This window comes from Rhinoderma darwinii, chromosome 2 (assembly GCF_050947455.1).
Source record: "Rhinoderma darwinii isolate aRhiDar2 chromosome 2, aRhiDar2.hap1, whole genome shotgun sequence".
Classification (NCBI taxonomy): domain Eukaryota; kingdom Metazoa; phylum Chordata; class Amphibia; order Anura; family Rhinodermatidae; genus Rhinoderma; species Rhinoderma darwinii.
Window position 1 is genome coordinate 323630263 of NC_134688.1, and position 21490 is coordinate 323651752.

The 21490-nt window shown below is 44.7% G+C and overlaps 1 protein-coding gene across 7 annotated transcripts in view; it reads right to left on the reverse strand.

The window, feature by feature from the left end:
• Positions 1-21490, reverse strand: part of NAV1 (neuron navigator 1) — a 735938-nt gene that overhangs the window by 88104 nt on the left and 626344 nt on the right. The gene's annotated exons all lie outside the window — the stretch shown is intronic.

Sequence of the window (21490 nt, forward strand, 5' to 3'; positions counted from 1 at the left end):
CAGAATTGATGTGTTTTGTTTATACCGCCTCAAAAGTAGGTGTTTTGAATTTCTGTAATTTTTGCTCGTAATCACTGCTCTATGTAAAGTTAAGTGAATGTGCTTGTGCATATTAATTACTAAGTTGTATTTTATCCACGACAATTGGTTTCTTAACAAATAATAATTTTGGCAGCATAGTAGCTGTTTGAAATGTGCGCAATATATTTTGATCACATTTGTGGATAAAGAACAAATGTTGCATGCAATCTTTATGGGAATGCAAGCCCTTGTTGATGTAGATGTTTGTGGTATATACAAACGTTATACTGTAACTAAACCTACTATTTATACATTGTTTTTGTGTGTAATTCCAATTTGTCACAAAGTTACATGAAGGCCAACATGGTTGTGAACCGCATGTTGAGACCAATGCAATTGGCAGGTTGTCTGCTTACAGAAAAAATATAGAGCGTGGGGGTAAACAATTTTCAAGGTCTGTAATCCCTATATTTTATAAGCGAGATCACGCTGTGCTGTGTGAGTAAGTCCCACAGAAACGTTACCGAAGTGTCGGGAGTGTGAATAGACATCGCATCCTGGCTGGAGGCAATGCCTATTCACTCTCAAGACACTTCAGTAAAGTTAATGTGGGTGTATGTGACAGCACAGTGTGTTTTCGCGAGATCACGCTGTGCTGTGAATACAGATAGACATGAACGGAGAGAAGTGTATGACGCTGATTGGTCAGCATCATACACTTCTTTTCACAACGCCCACTTGATCAAAAATTAAAAAATGGCCAGTTGGGCATTAAGAAACTAATTAGCATAAATCTAAAATTGTTCATAACTTGCTCAAAAATGACAGTTTTTCAAAATAAAAACCACTGTTGTTATCTACATTACAGCGCCGATCAGATTATGTAGGAGATAGGGTACTTATAATCTGGTGACAGAGCCTCTTTAACAAAGTTTCTAGTAGTGAAAGAAAAAATTAAAAGTTAAAAAAAAAACTTTTTCCCATTTTTCCTCTAAAGTAATGTAAAAAAACAAAAAATAAAACAAAATTGGTATCGCCGCATTCGTAAAAGTCCGAACTATTACAATGTAATATTATTTAACATGCACAGTGAACGCTGTAAAAAAAATAAACACCAAAATCGCTGTTTTTTCTGGTCATCTTGGCTCTCAAAAAAGATCATAAAGTTGTATGTACCAAAAAATGGTGCCAATAAAGATTACAGCTCGTCCCGCAAAAAAATAAGCCCTCACGCTGCTCAATCGAGCAAAAAATAATAATTTATGGCTTTCAGAAGGTAGTGCAACTATTTTTTTTTTTAACAAATAGTTTTTTTTTTGTAAATGTAATAAAATATAAAAAAAAACTATATAAATTTGGTATCACCATAGTCGTATTGAGCCGCAGATTAAGTTACGTTTTTTAATTTTACCACACGGTGAAGGCCGTAAAAACGAAACCCAAAAATCAATGGAGGAATCACAGTTTTTTCCAATTCCATCTCACCTTCTACCTCAGTTTCCCAGTACATTTTATGATACTTTAAATGGTGTCAATAGAAACTACAACACGAGTTGGTCATTAAGAAAGCAATTAGCATAAATCTAAAATGGTTCATAACTTGTTCAAAAATGATCGTTTTTCAAAATAAATAACACTAATGTTATCTACATTACAGCGCCGATCAGATTATGTAGGAGATAGGGCATTTATAATCTGGTGACAGAGCCTCTTCAATGACACTAAAGGCCCTTTTACACGGGTCAATAATCGGGCCAACGATCGTTCATAGAATGCTCATTGCCCTGTGTAAACAGGGCAGCGATCAGCAGATGAACGAGCTCGATCATCTGCTGATCGTATAGTTTTAAAAAAAGTTAAATATTATCATTGTCGCACATCTCCCTGTGTTAACAGGGAGACGTGCTGCCAACATGATAATAATATATGGGGACGAGCGATCGCAGTAACAAGCTCTCATCCCCATACTAGCTCCTTGTGAAAAGAGCAAACGAGCGCCGATCAATGAGCTGTCTCGCTGACCGTCGTTCGTTTACACGGCCCAGGATGGCCGTGTAAGAGTACCTTAAAGAGGCTCTGTCACCCGATTTTGCAACCCCTATTTCCTATTGCAGCAGATAGGCGCTGCAATGTAGATAAGAGTAACGTGTTTGTTTTTTTTTTAAATTAGCATTTTTGGCCAAGTTATGACCATTTTTATATTTATGCAAATGAGGCTTTCTTAAGTACAACTGGGCGTGTTTAAAGTTATGTACAAGTGGGCGTGTATTGTGTATGTACATCTGGGAGTTTTTACTTGTTTTACTAGCTGGGCGTTGTGAATGGAAGTGTATGATGCTGACGAATCAGCATCATCCACTTCTCTTCGTTAACACCCAGCTTCTGGCAGTGCACAGACACACAGCGTGTTCTCGAGTGATCACGCTGTGACGTCACTTCCTGCCCCAGGTCCTGCATCGTGTCGGACGAGCGAGGACACATCGGCACCAGGCGACAGAGGCTACATCGACTTACCTGCAAACGCCGATGCTGCTGCAGAATGAACTGTAGCCTCTGTCGCCTGGTGCCGATGTGTCCTCGCTCGTCCGACACGATGAAGGATCTGGGGCAGGAAGTGACGTCACAGCGTGATCTCTCGAGAACACGCTGTGTGTCTGTGTACTGCCAGAAGCTGGGTGTTAACAAAGAGAAGTGGATCTGTGTGTTTTCTGGGTGTTTTCATCATCGTCAGACCGTCTGTTAGTCAGCGTCAGACCATCTGTTAGTCAGCGTCACACCGTCTGTTAGTCAGCGTGTGTTTTCTGGGTGTTTTCATCATCGTCAGACCGTCTGTTAGTCAGCGTCAGACCATCTGTTAGTCAGCGTCACACCGTCTGTTAGTCAGCGTGTGTTTTCTGGGTGTTTTCATCATCGTCAGACCGTCTGTTAGTCAGCGTCAGACCATCTGTTAGTCAGCGTCACACCGTCTGTTAGTCAGCGTCTGTTTTCTGGGTGTTTTCATCATCGTCAGACCGTCTGTTAGTCAGCGTCAGACCATCTGTTAGTCAGCGTCACACCGTCTGTTAGTCAGCGTCAGACCGTCTGTTTGTCAATCAGTCAGCGTCAGTTAGTCATTGTCTTTTTGTCAGTGTAGTTTAGTCAATGTTAGTCAGTTTTAGTGTCATAAAATAAAAAAAATTAAAAAAAATATTCGTGTACATTAGTGTTAGGTCAGTGCATCAGTCAATCAGCGTTAGTTAGTGTCAGTCAGTGTGTGATTGTCAATCAGTCAGCGTCAGTTAGTCATATTCTTTTTGTCAGTGTAGTTTAGCCAGAGTTTTTAAATAAAAAATATATATTAGTGTTAGTATTTTTTTTTTACATAAAACACTAAAGACAATAAAAAGTTCTATTATACATTTTTTGTATACAGCTCTATAGTATACAAGTGTACATATACATTTACTATAAATAATAAAAATAGCCCTCAAAACATTTACCACAGATGAGGCGTATGAGATGATCGCATCGTACACAGATACTGCGAGTGATGCTGGGTCCGCTTTTGTTCAGTCCTCCTCCTCAAGGGATACCGAGGAACCTCCTCGCAGTCGGGTGAGTGTTCAGATTACACCTGCACCTGAACCCAATTGGTTGCCCCCAACCTCCTACACTCCCAAGTACCGGACTTTACTGATGTTGCAGGGGTCCAAGTTCAGACAGCAGGACTGTCCGAAATTGAGTTTTTCAAGTTTTTTTTTGGACAGCATTGTGAAAAAAATTGTTGAGCAGACAAATCTCTGTGCGCAACAATTTATTGATGCGAACCTCAGTAGTTTTCATGCCAGGCCATACAGGTGGCAGCCCACCAGCACAACAGCAATGATGCAGTACTGGGGATTGGTTCTGAATATGGGCCTAACAAAGAAGTCATCACTGAGGGCCTATTGGTCCACAGATACTCAGTACCACTGCCCCTTATACTGCACCACAATACCCAGGCCATGTTTTGAGGCAATACAAAAGTTCATTCACTACAATGATAATCCCCAGTGCCTCCCCCCCCCCCCCAGAATCCCAGAATGACCCCAATTTCGACCTCCTAACAAAATCAAAATCTTATTTCACATTTGGTCCAAAAATTTTCATCTTCTTATACCCCTAGAAGAGAAATTGCCATTGATGTGTCCCTGGTGCATTTCAAGGGAAAGGTGAAGTTCAGGCAGTATTTGCCTAACAAGAGTGCCAGGTATGGCATCAAAATAAATTGTGCGAGTCCGAGTCAGGCTACAAGCACAATTTTAAAATTTACGAGGGAAGGGACAGTTACATTGAGCCCCCAAACTGTCCACCCGTCCTGACCATAACTGGGAAAATTGTCTGGGACGTCCTGCACCCACTATTTACCACTTGTATATAGACAACCGGTACACAAGTGTACCCCTGTTCAAATAACTAGCGGAGCAAAAAAAGATGGTGTGTGGGACAGTCCGAAAAAAAACAATGACAGATCCCAAAAACCCTTCTCAGCCAAACCCTGCAGCGTGGGGAGAGCAGGGCGCTCATGATGCCACTTACTCCCTTATCCCTGTTCATCCACCACCACATCATGGCCTGTCTGCATCCAGGCCTTCAACAAATACATAGGGGGGTGTACCTTTCTGACCAGACTCTCAAGCCGTACAATGCCACGCGGAAATCCAAAATTTGGTACAAAAAACTAGCGGTGTACTCAGGGGCGTAACTAAGAAAGACTGGGCCCCATAGCAAACTTTTGACTGGGGCCCCCCCTCCCCTGGGTGTCACACAACCCCCCCCCCTTGTAGATAGTGCCTTTTTTACAAACCCCCCTTTTGATAACGCCACACAGCCCCCCTGTAGATAACGCCATACAGCCCCCTTTGTAGATATCTACAGAGGGGGCTGTATGGCGCTATCTACAGAGGGGGCTGTATGGCGTTATCTACGGGGGGGGGGGTGTATGACGTTCCCTACAGGGGTGGACTGTATGGCATTCCCTACAGGGGGGGACTGTATGGCGTTCCCTACAAGGGGGGACTGTATGGCGTTCCCTACAGGGGGGGACTGTATGGCGTTCCATACAGGGGGGGGGCTGTATGGCGTTCCCTACAGGGGGGGCTGTATGGCGCTATCTACAGTGGGGCTGTATGGCGCTATCTACAGGGGGGACTGTATGGCGCTATCTACAGAGGGGGCTGTATGGCGTTATCTAGAGGGGGACTGTATGGCGTTATCTAGAGGCGGGGGCTGTATGACATTCCCTACAGAGGGGGCTGTCTGGCGTTATCTACAGGGGGGACTGTATGGCGTTACCTACAGGGAGTCTGTATGGCGTTCCCTACAGGGGGGGTCTGTAGTGTACGCCATACAGCGTCCCCCCTGTAGGGAACGCAATACAGAGTCGTCCCCCACTGTAGGGAACGCCATACAGCGTCCCCCCCTGTAGGGAACGCCATACAGCGTCGTCGTCCCCTGTAGGGAACGCCATACAGCGTCGTCGTCCCCTGTAGGGAACGCCATACAGCGTCGTCCCCCCTGTAGGGAACGCCATACAGCGTCATCCCCCCTGTAGGGAACGCCATACAGCGTCCCCCCCCTGTAGGGAACGCCATACAGCCCCCCCTGTAGGGAACGCCATACAGCGCCCCCCCTGTAGGGAACGCCATACAGCGGGTCCCCCCCTGTAGGGAACGCCATACAGCGTCCCCACCTGTAGGGAACGCCATACAGCGTCCCCACCTGTAGGGAACGCCATACAGCGTCGTCGTCCCCTGTAGGGAACCCCATACAGCGTCCCCCCTCCCAAAAAAATGCGACCTACAGTGTGTCCTAATAAAAGACATGTATCCCCTATCCACAGGATAGGGGATACGTGTGATCGCTGGCAGCGATAGGGAGAACGGGGGACTGAAAGTCCCCCGAAGTTCTCCATCACTCACCTCTGACTTCCGGCGTCTGCGCAACACACTAAAAATTAAAGGAACGCTGGTCACGCATGCGCACAAGCGGGACCGGCGCTCCATTCATTTCTCCGGTGCTGCCGACACAGACCCCGGAAGTCCGAGGTTTGTGATGGAGAACTTCAGGGGACTTTCAGTCCCCCGTTCTCCCTATCGCTGCAGGCGATCACACATGTATCCCCTATCCTGTGGACAGGGGATACATGTCTTTTGTTTAATGGCAAAGCGGGGAGATACCTCCCTGCTCTGCCGTACTGTTCAGTGTTGTCGCGCTGTAGCAGCCATAGCGGCTGCTTGCGGAGCCTCCAGCCATGGTGGGGGCCCGTGCCGGCGGGCGACACGGGCCCCCTCATGCCGCGGGCCCCGTAGCAGCAGCTACTGCTGCTACGGCGGTAGTTACGCCACTGGGTGTACTTTGTCCAAATGGCATTGTACAACTCATTTGTAATAAACAGGAGCACTGGTCAGGAGTACCAGCGAAGGTGATCAAATCCCTTCTCTTTGGGAATGTGGCAGAGGTAGGAGAAAGTTCTATCTCTGCAAGTAGTGATGTCCCCAGGAAAGTTCCAGGGCAGAACTTTCCTGGTGAAGTGCCGCCCACAGAAAAAAGGCATCCCCAGAAAAGGTGTTGTGTCTTTGCCAAAAGAGGCATAAGAAGAGGCACGGCATACCAGTGCAACACCTGTCTCACCCACCCTGGACTGTGTATAAAGCAGTGCTTCCAGATAGATCACACCTCTCTGGAGTTCTAAATTAAATTTTTATCTGCCCCTTTCAATTATAATTATCGTCCCTTTCATTTACAATTACTGTCCCTTTCATTTACCATAACCATTTCACCATTTAGAAATTGAACATCCCCCATAACAAAACTAAAAATACTTATTATACCCCTACATGAATACCTAGTATTTGTAATACCGTGTAGTATCTGCACAATTTTTTAGGCCTATGCAAACATGACATGTGTCCAAAAATCATCCAAGTAAAATAAGGCCTCAAAATTCTTGTGGTGTTCCAATACTTTCTGGCCCTACCTTATGTCCAGCGACAGCAGATTAGGGCCAATTTGGGGATATTTCTAAACTCAGAAGAAATAGCCTGATAAATGTTGGGGTACTTTTCTTCACTTGCATGCTCTGAACAATCTGTCCTATAAATGAAGCATTTGTGAAAAAATGTAAAATGTTATTTTTCACGCCAGATATCCACAAGATTCTGCCAAAAAGTTATGCAGTCAAAAAAGTGATCAGACCCCTACATAAATTCCTTGAGGGGTGTAGTATTCGAAATGGGGTCATTTCTGGCGGTTTTCCATCGTTCTGGGGGCTCAGTCTCTTCAGTGATCAGAGATTTAGCATTGAAAAAAGACGACTAAGGGGGGACATGATTAATTTATATAAATATATTAATGGCATATACAAAAAATATGGTCAAATCCTGTTCCATGTAAAACCCCCTCAAAAAACAAGGGGGCACTACCTCCGTCTGGAGAAAAAAAGGTTCAACCTGCAGAGGTGACAAGCCTTCTTTACTGTGAGAACTGTGAATCTATGGAATAGTCTACCGCAGGAGCTGGTCACAGCAGGGACAGTAGATGGCTTTAAAAAAGGCTTAGATAATTTCCTAGAACAAAAAAATATTAGCTCCTATGTGTAGAAATTTTTACCTTCCCTTTTCCTGTCCCTTGGTTGAACTTGATGGACATATGTCTTTTTTCAGCCGTGCTGACTAATGTAACTATGCAACTATGTAAATGGAGCTGTTGAACCAATCATGCAAAACTTGGGCCCTGAAAATCTAAAGCTGCTCCTTCACTTCCAGGCACTGCCATATGTCCACACAACATATTTGGACCACTTTGGGGGTATCTCTGAACCCGGAACAGATAGGCCAATAAATGCTGTGGTCCTTTTTTTTTCAATTGCATACTCTGAACAATCTGTCCCATAAATGAAACATTGTTTTTTTTCACGCAATATTTCCACAAGATTATGCCAAAAAAGTGATCACAACGTGAGAAAAAGTCTTAGAGGGGTGTAGTTTTCAAAATGGGCTAATTTCTCATTTCTAATTTCTAAAATTTTAAATGTTCTTTTTCACGCCAGATTTCTACCTGATTCTGCAACAACACTATAGGTTAAAAAAAAGTGATCAAATCGCTAGAAAAAGTCCTTGAGGAGCGCAGTTTCCAAAATGGGGGGGGGGGGGGTTTCCACTGGTTTTGTCCGTCCAGTGCATTGCAAATGCGACATGGCACCGAAAACGATTCCAGTAAAATTCGCGCTCCAAAATACAAATGACGCTCTTTCCCTTTTTAACCCTCCTGCGGGACCAAAAAGCAGTGTATTACCACAAAAGGGGTATTATCGTAATTGTAAGAAAATTCTTTACAAATGTTGGGGTGCTTTTTCTTCTTTATTCCTTGTAAAAATGTCTACGTTTTTTCAGAAAAAAGTATATTTTCATCTTCACACACTTATTCAATTAATTATTATTCCAGCAAAATCCGCGCTCCAAAATCCAAATGACGGTTTTTCTCTTCTGAGCCCTGCTATGGGTCCAAACAGCAGTGTATTTCCACATATGGGGTACTGCCGTAATCAGGAGAAATTGCTTTACAAATGTTGGGGTGCTTTTTCTCCTCCACTTTATTCCTTGTAAAAATTAAATATTTCTAAGTTTTTCAGAAAAAAAAGTAGATTTTCATCTTCACACACAAATTCAAATAAATGTATAAAAAAAACTGTTGGGTCAAAATGCTAACTATACCCCTAGAAAGATTACTTGAGGGATGTAGTTTCAAAAACAGGGTCAGTTTTTTTTTTTACTGTTTTGGCACAAAAAGAACTGTTCAAACCTGACATGGTGCCTAAAATATATTCTAAAAAAAAAAAGGCCCCAAAATGCACTAGGTTCTCCTTTGCTTCTGAGGCCGGTGTTTCAGTCCAGTAGTGCACTAGGGCCACATTTGTAAATTTCACCTCTACTTTGCTTTAATTCCAGTGAAATGCCTAAAAACACTTTCTGAATGCTGTTTTTAATACTTTGAGGGGTGCAGTTTTCAAAATTTATGTGGACTTTCTAATATATAAGGCCCTCAAAGCCACTTCAGAACTGAACTGGTCCCTGAAAAAATAGCCTTTTGAAATTTTTTGACCAGTACACAATAGAAAGTTCAATAAGTGACACCCAGGGTAGATCCCTCATTTTGCATGTAAAGATAGCGGATATCACTTATTTGTTGGTCAATATCTATGCTCCAAATCTTGACCAGCAGGCATTCTATCCAGAAATTCTTCAACTAATATTGGGTCTCCCTAGAAATAGCCTAATTATCGGGGGTGACTTCAACTTGGTCCAATGTCCCCCTATGGATAGGTCCCCCCCCCCCCACCCCTCAGTCTCAGGCTGCCAAATCCAATCTTGCTCTCTTGATGGATTCGCTCAACGTATGCGATCCCTGGAGGGCACTGGATGAAGGGGCACGCGAATACACCTGCCACTCGGTTGCTCACAATACATTCTCGCGCATAGATTATTTTCTGATATCAACGTCCTTGTTCGACTCCAATTCTTCCTCCCGGATTTGCCCCATCACCATATCGGATCATGCCCCGATCACTATGACACTGTCAATCTCACACTCCTCACCAAAGACTAGAATATGGCGGTTTCCCGCTTACTTGGCAGAATCCGAGGAATTCAAACAATATCACTGCCTGCATTGGGGCAACTACCTAGATGATAACTCCCCCATGTGGAAAATATACCGCTCTTGTGGGCAACGTCCAAGGCCGTGATGAGAGGGCATATTATAGGATATCTGTCCCGTAAGCGGAAAATACAGAAAACCCATTTTGATGCCCTGTATAGGGATCTACTAGTGGCCCAAAGAACCTACATAAGATGATTCCACCCCACTCAATCAACAGATTTACAAAACTGCAAAACATTTGTTATACACTTTTATCCATACTAAATCACATTGGCAGGTTAAATCCACGTATAACAGGTTTTAAAGATGGGGGAATAAAACCGGTAAACTACTGGCGACACTTGCAAAACAAAATCATCCCTATAAACCTATTTTGTCCTTACGTAATCCCCTTACAGCTAGGGTCTTTACTGACCCAATAGAAATAGCAAACATTCTTACTTATTACTATAAAGATCTTTATAGGGCAGCCCCGGCCTCTCCCCCAGACATTAACTCCTTTCCGGATAAGGTTGAATTTCCCTCCCTCTTGGTAGAGCAACAAGCTTTCTTGAATGCAGAAATACAGGAGGAAGAGGTGAGATGAGTTATTTCAACAGCCTCCAATGGGAAAACTCAGAGTCCAGACAGATTTTCATCAGAATATTATACAATCTTTGTGCCTCAGCTGGTTCCCGTTCTGACCAATTTATACAATGAAGCGTTTTTGCATTCCATGCCCATTGACTATTTCACAGAATCGCGCACAGTGCTTTTATCCAAACCGCACAAAGATCTTTCCCTGACTCAATCATACCGTCCTATCTCGTTACTTAACCATGACTACAAGCTGCTGGTCAGAATACTGGCGGATAGGTTGCAATGCTTGCTTCCTGATCTTTTGTCTGATGCTCAAACTGGTTTTACACGGGGTAGGACTTGTATAAAAAATATCTGATCTGCAATAACCGCTACGGTCTTGGCACAGGACTCTACAGAAGCGGTGACTATGTTAATGAGTCTTGACGCTGAGAAAGCGTTTGATATGGTGGCATGGCCGTATTTTGGATGAGGTGCTGGTCCGTACGGGGTTGGGTTCTAGTTTTACCAGATTCATCCAGTCCCTTTGTGTGGGGGCGGCGACCTGTGTGGCGGTCAATGGGCATAACTCTACCCCTATAGATATTTTTAGAGGTACCAAGCAGGGATGCCCCCTCTCCCCCCTTCTGTTTAATCCTTCCATAGACCCCTTCCTACGTCACGTTTCCAAGACCTCAACTTTTCAGGGCCTTACTATGCGGGACCTAGAACTAAAAATAGCCACTTTTGCGGATGATATCCTGTTGGTAGTCACGGACCCTAAGCGGACACTAACTCCCCTCCTTGAAGAGCTAAACCGGATGGGCTGATTATTGGGATATTATCTTAATAAGGACAAAACAGAGACTATTGCTGAGAGGGCCTTCTAAACCCCTTCTGGCATCCACCTTTCCATTTCGATGGAACACTCAGGCGATTAAATACTTAGGAGTTCAAAACCAAGACTCTCTCAAACTGGAAACATTTCACCCTTTCATACCTAGGGAAGATGACGGAATTCCGACATCTCCTTTATATTTTCCACACCCTCCCAATATATCTCACCCCAAAAGATGAAAAACGTATTAACTACCTATACAGGACATTCGTGTGTGTGTGTGTGGGGGGGGGGGGGGGATCCCGCATAGCATAGCAGATTTTACAACAACCAAGAGCCAATGGGGGCATTCATTTCCCCAACATTAGACAGTATAAACTGGCGGCCTTGTTCCGTTACGTCTCAGACTATTTTCTAGGCGGGCTTTGTTGGGTCTCCTGCACCTTCCATATGAGGGTTTGTCTGTTGAGACTAGAGCTAACCCATTACTTTTTGCTACTTGGAAAGCATGGCAGAAAATCAGGCGACATCACCAGCTTTCTCCTCGGTTATCTCTCCACTTACCGCTAATTTGTAATAATCATTTTCAAGATGGTAATCCATGGGCAATTTTCCACAGATGGCACAGGTTAGGAATCACCACCCTAAAACAGCTTTTACATAAGGAAGACCGTAGGACTCTTACACTTTCAGAACTCCGTTCTAAATATCCCGAGTTACCCATCGACCACTTCAGTCTTCTTTAAGTCGACAGCTATATAAAAAAGGTTTTAACGCAACTGCCAGACCTGGAATGGAATCCTTATTTGCTCCTAAAATTCTCCAGTCCCAACTCCCCAAAGGGCAAAATATCTAGAAACTAGCAATTATTTCATGTTCCCCTTGATTACTCACAATGCCAGACTCCTCTCACTAAATGGCAGGGTGACGATCAGACTTTAACTCATACCACAATACTGGCAGCTCTAGGGCAGGCACATAAATTTCTTCCCTCTGCTCGTTTTCTGGAAATGCGACTTAAAATTGCCCACAGGTCGTATTTGACCCAAAGTGTGGGGCATAAAATTGGTATCTACGACTCGTCCTGTTGCTTCAAATGTCAAGCACTTGTAGCCAACCTCTACCATTGTTTATGGTCGTGCCCGCACATTCGTGCATTTTGGTCTCGCATACGCACATTCACTACTACTCACCTCACAAATTTTGTCCCTGATACGATACTGTGGGCGGTGTTTGGGTACATGGACCCTGAACTTCAGGGGTGTTCCCCCGGAGCACACAAATTGTTGCACTACGTGGCGGCGGCAGGGACGAAAGCCATATTACAAACCTGTATCCTATCTACTAAAAATGGACTAGGTAGAGGCCCCTATCCATAAGGAATTATAGGTCCAACAATTTTTTGAAACATGGGAAACAATCATTGCATTACTCCCACAAAACATTCAACTGCAAATAAGGAAATGCTTTGAACCAACGGTCTGGTTCCAAGAACAGGTGCACCTGGGGAATACACCCGTATTAGATGTGGTCAGGATCCTGGTGGTTTTCTGGTGTTGGCGAGAGCCATGCTTATTCTTCATATCCTCCTAATTCTCTCCTGTCCCCACAAAGATACAATGGGTTCTGTTGGGGTGGTGGTGTACGGTGGGCTGGTTGCTGCGGACGCCTCCATCCCCGATTTATGTTTTTCTTTTTGAATTTAATGGGGTAGGGGAAATTGCTTACAATTTTAAAAAAATGTGTGTTTCATCCGCATTGTTTCCTTCATAAGCACAGCAAGATAAAAATGAAAGTTGTTTTATTTTGTTTTATTTTTTCTTCCATCTCTACCCCTTCCTCGCCTCCCCCCCATCTACTTACCTTGCTTGACCAGTTAGGTCAACCTCTTGATAATGTCTAATTTTTATTTACTGGAAATGTAAATGATCATCAAGACTACTGATTGTATTGCATTGTTCCCCCTCCCTTCTTTCCTTCTGTTTTCCCAACAAAACTTAATTGTTTAAAAAAATGTTTCAATAAAAAGGTTAAAAAAAATAATAAAAATAAGCTTAACTCCTTCCCGTCCGCCCACCGTCTTTTGACGTCAGGCGGTGCAGGTCTCCAGTCTACAACGACGTCTTTTGGCATCGCTGTAGATGAGGCTGATGAGCACTCGTGTGAGCGCTCATCCTCTAAGCAGGAGCTGTAATTTAGAGCTCCTTATCTCAGGGCAGCCTTCTGAACACAGATGGGGTCGGAAAACATTCAGACCGCAGCTGTTTAACCCTTTAATCGCCCCGGTCTGCGACCGCGGCATGATCAAAGGGAATTCCCCTCTTTGATCACATCACCGGGATTTCGGGATTTCATTTAATTTCCGTTTGCCTGCTGTTCGGGCACCCTATGTGCTGCCCTATCAGCAGCCTGTGTCATAGTGACACAGTGTAATGTATTAGCATACAGGAGTATGCTAATACATTATAAGTAAAAAATAACGTTATAAATAAAGTTATCCCTTAATGGGATTAAAAAAAAAAAAAAGGCCCCAAAAAATAAATAAATAAAAAAAGACCTAAAAGAGTCATTATTTTGCATAAAATATATTTTATTGCCCCCACATTACATAAAAACAAAAAACCTACACATATTAGGTATCAACACGACCGTAATAACCTGATGAATTAATTTAACAGGTTAATTAGCATGAAACGTGAACGGGATAGAAAACAAACAAGAAAAACAATGCCAAGAATCGACTTTTCCAATTTTCACGCCGTAAAAAAATGTTTTTCTTAACCCCAAACTGCGTGGAAAAAAAATACTATTTCTGTCGCATAAAACAAGACCTCATGCAAATAACTGTACCTAAAGGCTATGTACACCTTTGTAATCAATTCTATTTCACATCTCCAATATGTCTAAAATTAAAAAGGAAGCAACTTTGCAAATAGTCTTCATTGGAAATATCATACCTTTTTGTGTCTACAGCGCCTACATTGTAACAGACAACCAACAAACAAACACTGTGTACATTGGCATAGCTATAGGAGTCGCAACGGTTTCAGTTGTGACTGAACCACTAAGCTAAATTGCCCACAGACACCCCTCACCACAATAACGAGTAGGAGAAACTTTATTTCTCAGCATTTGTATCCTGTCTGGAACACATCCTTCGCTGTCTCTCCCCCTCCGGCCTATATTATAATCCAGACCTGCATTCACAAATTTACTGGTTGTCAATGGAATCAGCTGACAGGGTAATTGTCAGAACGTCCATAGCAGCTTTAGCGGAGCACCTATAAAGCAGCGGAAGAGTTCGTTTTACCTAAATCAGATTACGTGTCTTAGAACGCAAATCACCAGAACAAGCTTGGTGCAGACAATAAGACAACAGGATATTTTGGTAGATATCAGCTCTGAAGCCTGTAGATTTGTGAATGCAGCTCTAGACTAGGCTGTTATTCAGGATCAATACAGGATAAATAATGCGATGCATTAAACATTCAATCAACTATTAACTTTTTTTTTTATTCTTTATTTTCATGACCGAAAGGTCCATTTTGCAAACATTTGGGGTACAGAATTACACAAAAACACAGAAAGTATAAATGCAGCGTATACATAAGATATTGCTGTAAAAACAACTACTCCCACATAAGGGAATAGTCTGTGTGATTCCAAGCCCCCTACGAAGAGGCTCGATTCAGAAGGCAGCATAAGAGTACAGAGAAGAGAGAGAAAAAAGTTAGAAGGGGAAAGGAGCAGAGGATGAAGAGAAGTAGAGTAGAGTGCATGGAGCTTCCCACCACAACATCCCGGGGTTCAGAGAAATCTCCACTCAGGCTGCTGAGCAACACTCAGCTCCCTTATAATGTCTTTGTAGGCGTGAGAATCCTGAAAATCAATCCAAGGAGCCCATATTTGGCTAAACTTGGCATGTGATTCGTGAATGATGGAGGTCAAATCCTCCATATGCATAAGGTCGTTGACCCGTGAAACCCAGTGGGACAAAGCAGGGGGAGAGGGATCCTTCCATCTTAGTGGGATGCAGTGACGCACTGCCATCACTAAAAAGTGAAGCAAGGAGCGTTTTTAGACATTCACCGGGATGTCGCAGTGATGGAGAAGGAAGAGGGCCGCATCCATGGTTATGCCGGTGTCTGTGACCCCGCCTATCACCCGTTTAACGCCTTCCCAAAATGAGGTAAGGAGAGAACACGACCAAAAGATGTGAAGGAGGGTACCATTTTCATGACCACATGTCCAGCACATGGGGGACGCTGTAGGGAAGATGCGGTGTAAACGGACCGGAGTCCTGTACCAGCGAGATAGAAGCTTGAAGTCTTATAGGCCAGAATGAGGACACGTTTACTTTGTGTGATAGAAAAGGAGATACCCAGGTCAGACTCCCATTTAGAAAGGTAATCGGGGGGAGGTAAGTCAGGGGGGTCCGTAAGAAGTTTGTAAACTGTGGACAACATGTGTCGAGCTAGATACGAGCCTACACACAGGTCCTCCAAAGGGGTCCTGTCTTTTTTATATGAAGAGGGGGCGAAATAGAGGAGCAAAAGTGACGGAGTTGAAGAGATCTCCAGTGGCCTAAAGGCGGAAGGTCAGGTACCTGAGACAAGTCTGAGAGAGAGCCATTCAGTGTCTGTCAGAAACTAAACTGCTCTGAACATCCCCGAAGCAAACCAGGAACGGAAGACTGGGTCAGTCATACCTGAGGAAAAAGAGGGATTCCCCAGAATGGGGTACATTGGGGAGTGTAATGGGAGTAAGAATGACCTCACTGATGCAAGGGAGCAGCATAACAGAGTCGGGCCAATAGTGGGGTGTTGACGGAGAAGTTTAAGTTGGCTACGGTCCAGCTATGGGATGGCCGCAAGAGGTGCCGAGGAATAGCTTTGCTCAAGGCCCACCCAGGGTTTAAAGACCGCGTGTCTGCACCAATCAACTACCCTTGAGAGATGGGACGCAATATAGTAGGACCTGACATCAGGAAGCGCCAGCCCCCCTGATTCCTTACATCCACACAGAAGTGTATGTGAGAGTCTGGGAGACTTACCACTTCAGATGAAAGATATTTGGAGTGAGTTGTCCTCCTTAAAAAATGTCATTGGAATGGCTATAGGAAGAGTTTGAAAGAGATATAGGATCCTTGGAAGCACATTCATTTTAAAGATAGTGCATCGTCCCAGCCATGTAAAAGTGCCTTTCGACCAACTTAATGTCGGCAAGGAGGGGAGAGAAGTTCAACTGAAAAGTTCTTTCAGTTCAGCTGGAATGCAAACTCCAAGATATTTTAGGGCTACCGGATTCCATTTAAAGCTAAAATAATGTTCCAGAGTCATTAAGAGAGAGGGGGAAGGGAGATGTTCATTGCTTCCGATTTGGAAAAATGTATCTTGAAATTGGACAATTTGGAAAAACTTTGGAATTCCTGCATGAGGTTAGAAAGGGAGATGGTTGGGTTAGTAAAAAAACAAACAATAAATCATCAGCATAAGCTGCAACCTTGTGGACTATGGCATAGTCTCCAGCCCCTTAATGTCAGGATTTGCTAGAATGTGGCGAAGAAATGGCTCTAGAGTCAGCACAAAGATCAAGGGGGACAAAGGGCATCCCTATCTGGTCCCATTATGAATCGGGAACCCCCCGAGAGGATTCCGTTCACACAGACTCTAGCAGAGGGGCAGGAATAAAGGGACATTATCCAGCCCATCATGTGGGATCTGAGGCTAAGACGGAGAAGGGTTTCTTCCATATACGTCCAATTGACTCTGTCAAATGCTTTTTCAGTGTCTGTGGACAGGAGCATAGGTGGAGTATTAGATATCCTAGCCTTATTAATAAGATTGATTGCCTTAGTTGTGTTGTCACGTGCCTCTCTGCCCTACATGAAACCCGCCTGGGCCGCATGAACGACATCTCCCAGCAGTGGGGCCAGGGGCGCAGCCAAAATCTTTGCAAACAGTTTTATGTCTGTATTGAGAAAGGAGATCGGCCTGTAGCTTGCACATTGTGAGGGGTCCTTCCCGGGCTTGGGAATCACTGCAATATGCACCCTAAGAGCATCAGGTGGGATGGGAGATGAGGTGGAGAAGGAGTTGAAGGAGGCTAGAAAATGCGGACTCAGAGCTTCTAAGAATTTTTTGTAATATGGAAGCGTAAATCCATCAGGACCAGGCGCTTTGCCCGATTGAGAATGCTTAAGAGTGTAAGACAGTTCTTGCAGGGTAATTGGTGCTTCTAGATCAGTAAGATTGTCGTCCGATAGAGAAGGAAAGCCAGAATCTGCAATGTAGGCTTTGATATTTGATCAGAAATCTCTGGATAATGTGGACAGGTTGGTGGAGTCCGCACTATACAAAGATGAATAAAAGTCCCGAAATGTCGAGGCTATATCCAAAGGTAAATGGGCACGGGTTTGAGAGGGGGACGTAATATAGGGTATGTAAGCTTGGGCTTGTTGAATGTGCAGTGCTCTGGCAAGCGATTTACTACTTTTGTTGCCATATTCATAGACATTACGTTTGCACTTGGAAAGCATAGCTTTGGCCTTAGACATCAGAAGGGTTTGAAGCTTTTCCCGTTTTTGAAGAAGTGCTATCCGACAATCCGGGTCACGGGAGCGTTTATGTGAGGCCTCTAGGATTTCAATCTCTGATAACAGATGGGCAATGGCTGAAGCGAGCTCCCTCTTCAATCGAGCGCCATGTTTTATAAACGTGCCCCTGATAACACATTTGTGAGCCTCCCAAATGATGCGTGTATTAGTGCCTGCAGTGGCATTAGTTGCAAAATAATTGTCTATCGAACGTTGAATGTCAGAGGTGACTACCGAGTCGGTGAGAAGAGAGGGATTCAATTTCCATTGAGACTGACAGATGAGAGGGGAATGTAGGAAAAGAGTCAGAGTCATGACGGCATGGTCCGAAAAGGAGATCATATCAATGTCGGCAGACTGTAGGGAGTGTAGAGAGTGGTGTTTGATTAAAAATAGGTAAATTCGGGTGTAAATTTCATGAACAGAGGAATAAAAATAAAAATCCTTATCTCCGGGTGTAAGAGACGCCAGGGGTCCACAAGTTGGTGATCGCGAAAATACTGCATAATACGGCGAAGTTGGGACAGCGAAAACGACGATGACCCAGTAGACGTTTCCATAGTGGGATCCAGCGCGACATTAAAGTCCCTGCCCAGGACAATAGTACCCTCTCCAAACTCCTCAAGGGCATCCAGAAAGCCAATAAGAGCCGTGCCTTGCCCAGCGTTAGGTAGGTACAGAGAGACGAAGGTGTATACCTGAGAGTCAACCGAGCACTTGAGTAGAAGAGTTCGTCCCATACCATCACTGCGAGACCCCAGGAACTTCCAAGGGAGTGAACGTGAGATCAAAATACTTGTCCCCCTGGATTTTGGGTCAGGTGAGAAACTATGGTAAGCATGAGGAAACCACAAGTTAGACAACTCAAAAGGCTTCTGCTCACACAGATGGGTTTCCTGAAGAAACGCAACATGCAAGCGCCTACTCTTTAACATGTTTAAAAGAATGGATCACTTTCCAGAGCTATGTAAACCCTTGACATTCAGCCATCCTATCCTCAGATCCGACTGTATATGTTGCGCCATATCCGCAGTGGGATGGAGATGTGGGGGTGGGAAGGATGAAGAAGGAAGACGAACTAGAGATGGAAATAGAGTAGATTAGAAAAAACACGCAGGAAAGAGGCCCACGGGCCGACTCCTCAGTGGTAGGAAACCTGTGGAGAAAGGGTATTAAATTTACGGGGACTAGGAAAACCACAGGGTGGGGGAGCCCCGCACAGCAAGCCCATCAATCAACTAGCAGACCAATTCTTCCGCCGCTTGCCGCATGAAAGCGACGCAGGCACAAATACTTGTAGAACCGACTTCTGCAGCCCAGTATCTGAGGGATTAATATATGTTACAGGTGTCCTGCAAACAAGAGGGCCGACCACCACATCAGCCTGCCCCGGACAGAAGGACAACTGCAACCGACTGAACAACCAGATGAAGTCTCCATTACCACCCAATGGAAAAAGATCGATCCGCATAGTGGGCAAGGGAGCCAGCATCGCATACAGCAATAAACACACTAGTAGTAGTAGCCTTGGTCTGTGAGTAAGAAAAAGAGCAACCCCTTAGCGGCTCAACATAATAATACCCAGCCAGACTAACTCCCTGAGATGGATATGAAAAAGCCCTTTAGTGCTACAATATGGGGGGGGGGGGGTAAAGAAGGGGGGAGGGGATGGGAGAAAAAGGCGTGGTAGGGGAAGGAAAAGAAGGGTGAGGGATTGGAGGGGGGAAAGTAAAGGTTTGGGTGAGAACGGACCGTGGGGAAGGAGATTAGCGGCGGTAAGTAAGGTACTCTCTGGGAAGTAAACAACTAATAATTATACAAGCATGCATATGAGAAATGTATTAATACAAAGTTAATGCATCAGATGGACCAGCAATTCACCATGAACAAATATTTAGAAAGGATGCATCACTAAAGTATAGCCGCCTGTATGTAAGCTGATGGATCGCTCAACGCATCACCCTCTGGAACCCCACAGTCGTATCTTGTAGTATATAGGACACGAGATCTCTGAGCGTCAGAGGAGGGAAGGTAAAGGAGGAAGGGATGGATAGAAGGGGGTGCATAAAAAGGAGGGGGGAGTGATAGGGGGAGGAGGGATTGGGAGGGAGATGATGGGGAAGGGAATGGGGACCAAAGGGGGGGAGCTCAATAGAAACAACTGAAGCAGTTAGTAAGTGGATAATAGCATCGCACCTCAAGATAATGTAAAACCAAGAGCTTTGCACGTGTCTCCATAAAGAACGGAGTACAGCAAAATCAGTGTAACAATTGTTCTGGCAAAACATACTAACCTAAGATTTGGATAAGTCTCAAAGCATAAACACAACATTATGTATAATCACTGAGAAAAATCTCAATGCAGTAGCCTGTAAGACACCAAAGACGTGTAAGCAGAGCATAACATAGGGATCCAATGCGAAGCTAAAGCTCAAGTCGACTGTGCCGAAGAAGGAGCCCGTTCATGTTCCCCAGATTATGCCTCAGGTAGAACCCTCAGGGACAAATCCACGAGAGGAAAATGGAACGCCACAGGAAGGGACCTGTGGATGAAAGGCTGGCTGGATCTCGCTGAGGTTCTTCAACTCGTTCCAGAGCTAACCAGTCAGGGACTGGAAAAGGATCAATTTGTAAAAAGCGAAACAAGCCCTCAAGATCCGAGAAATGGCGTAGCAGAAAAGAGTCCGAGTCTTTCTTGACAACCACGTGGAATGGGTGACCTCATCGGTATGTAGCTCCTGCAGCTTTCATTTTTTCTAGTAAGGGATGAAGGAGCCGTCTCATATATAATGTTTGTGGTGGAACATCTGGATATAGCGTAACGGTGCTACCATCAATAGCCAATGGTCCATGTGACCAAGCTCCCAGAACAATGGCATCCTTATCAGCATAGTAATGGAGGTGGCATAGAACGTCTCATGGGTTGGATGGGTTAGTTGGACCGGGACGTGAGACCCTGTGAATGCGGTCTATTAAGAAAGTCGCTTCTAGAGGTCTGTTGGTGAGCATGTTGAAAATAATGGGGACCCTTGTAGATAGCTCATCTCGTGGGCCAAGATCCGGGAGACCTTTCAAGCGGACACTGTTCCTGCGTCCCCGATTTTCCTGGTCATCTAGTTGAAGTGCCAGGGATTGTAGGCGAGTTCTATTCACTATAGCTGCACGTTCCAGGGAGGCCACTCTGGAGTCAATGGCAGTAACGTTGTGCTCAGTTGCAAGGCCCCTAGAGTCTACTCTGTCCACCTCCACTCGCAAGTCTGATATAGCTTGCTGGTGGGATTGTTCAATCCAGGTAACTAGGGAGTAAAGATCTTGTCTGGCTTGTATCAGTTCCCTCAAAAGCTGTAAATCATCATGCAGCCCCGGCTGCTCTGTCTGCCCTTCTGGGACACGAGGCACAGGTAAAATGGCGGACGCAACCCCCATGGTGAGTATACTGAGGTGAGATGCAGGGATTACCTCAGACTGCTCGACACAGTCGATGGAGCCATCATCAGTCACTGCAGTAAGGATCGTGGGCAGCAGCCGAGGCGAAGGCGGGAAGACATCAGATGCCTCAGGAGACGGGAGCGTCGTCTGCACTTCCGCCAATGCGGCCGAAAACCCAGAGGCTGTCTGCGACGAGGAGAGGTACCTGTCAATGCTTATGCTGCGGCCTGAGGATCGGGGTAGAGAGCAAGAGGCTGTAGGGCAAGCTCCCCTACGTTTTCCGGGCATCTCCTGCCGGTTATACCAGGTGATTAACTGATATATGCACCTGCTTGAACGGAGCTCCCCCAAGACGTGTGTTCACGGCTCCA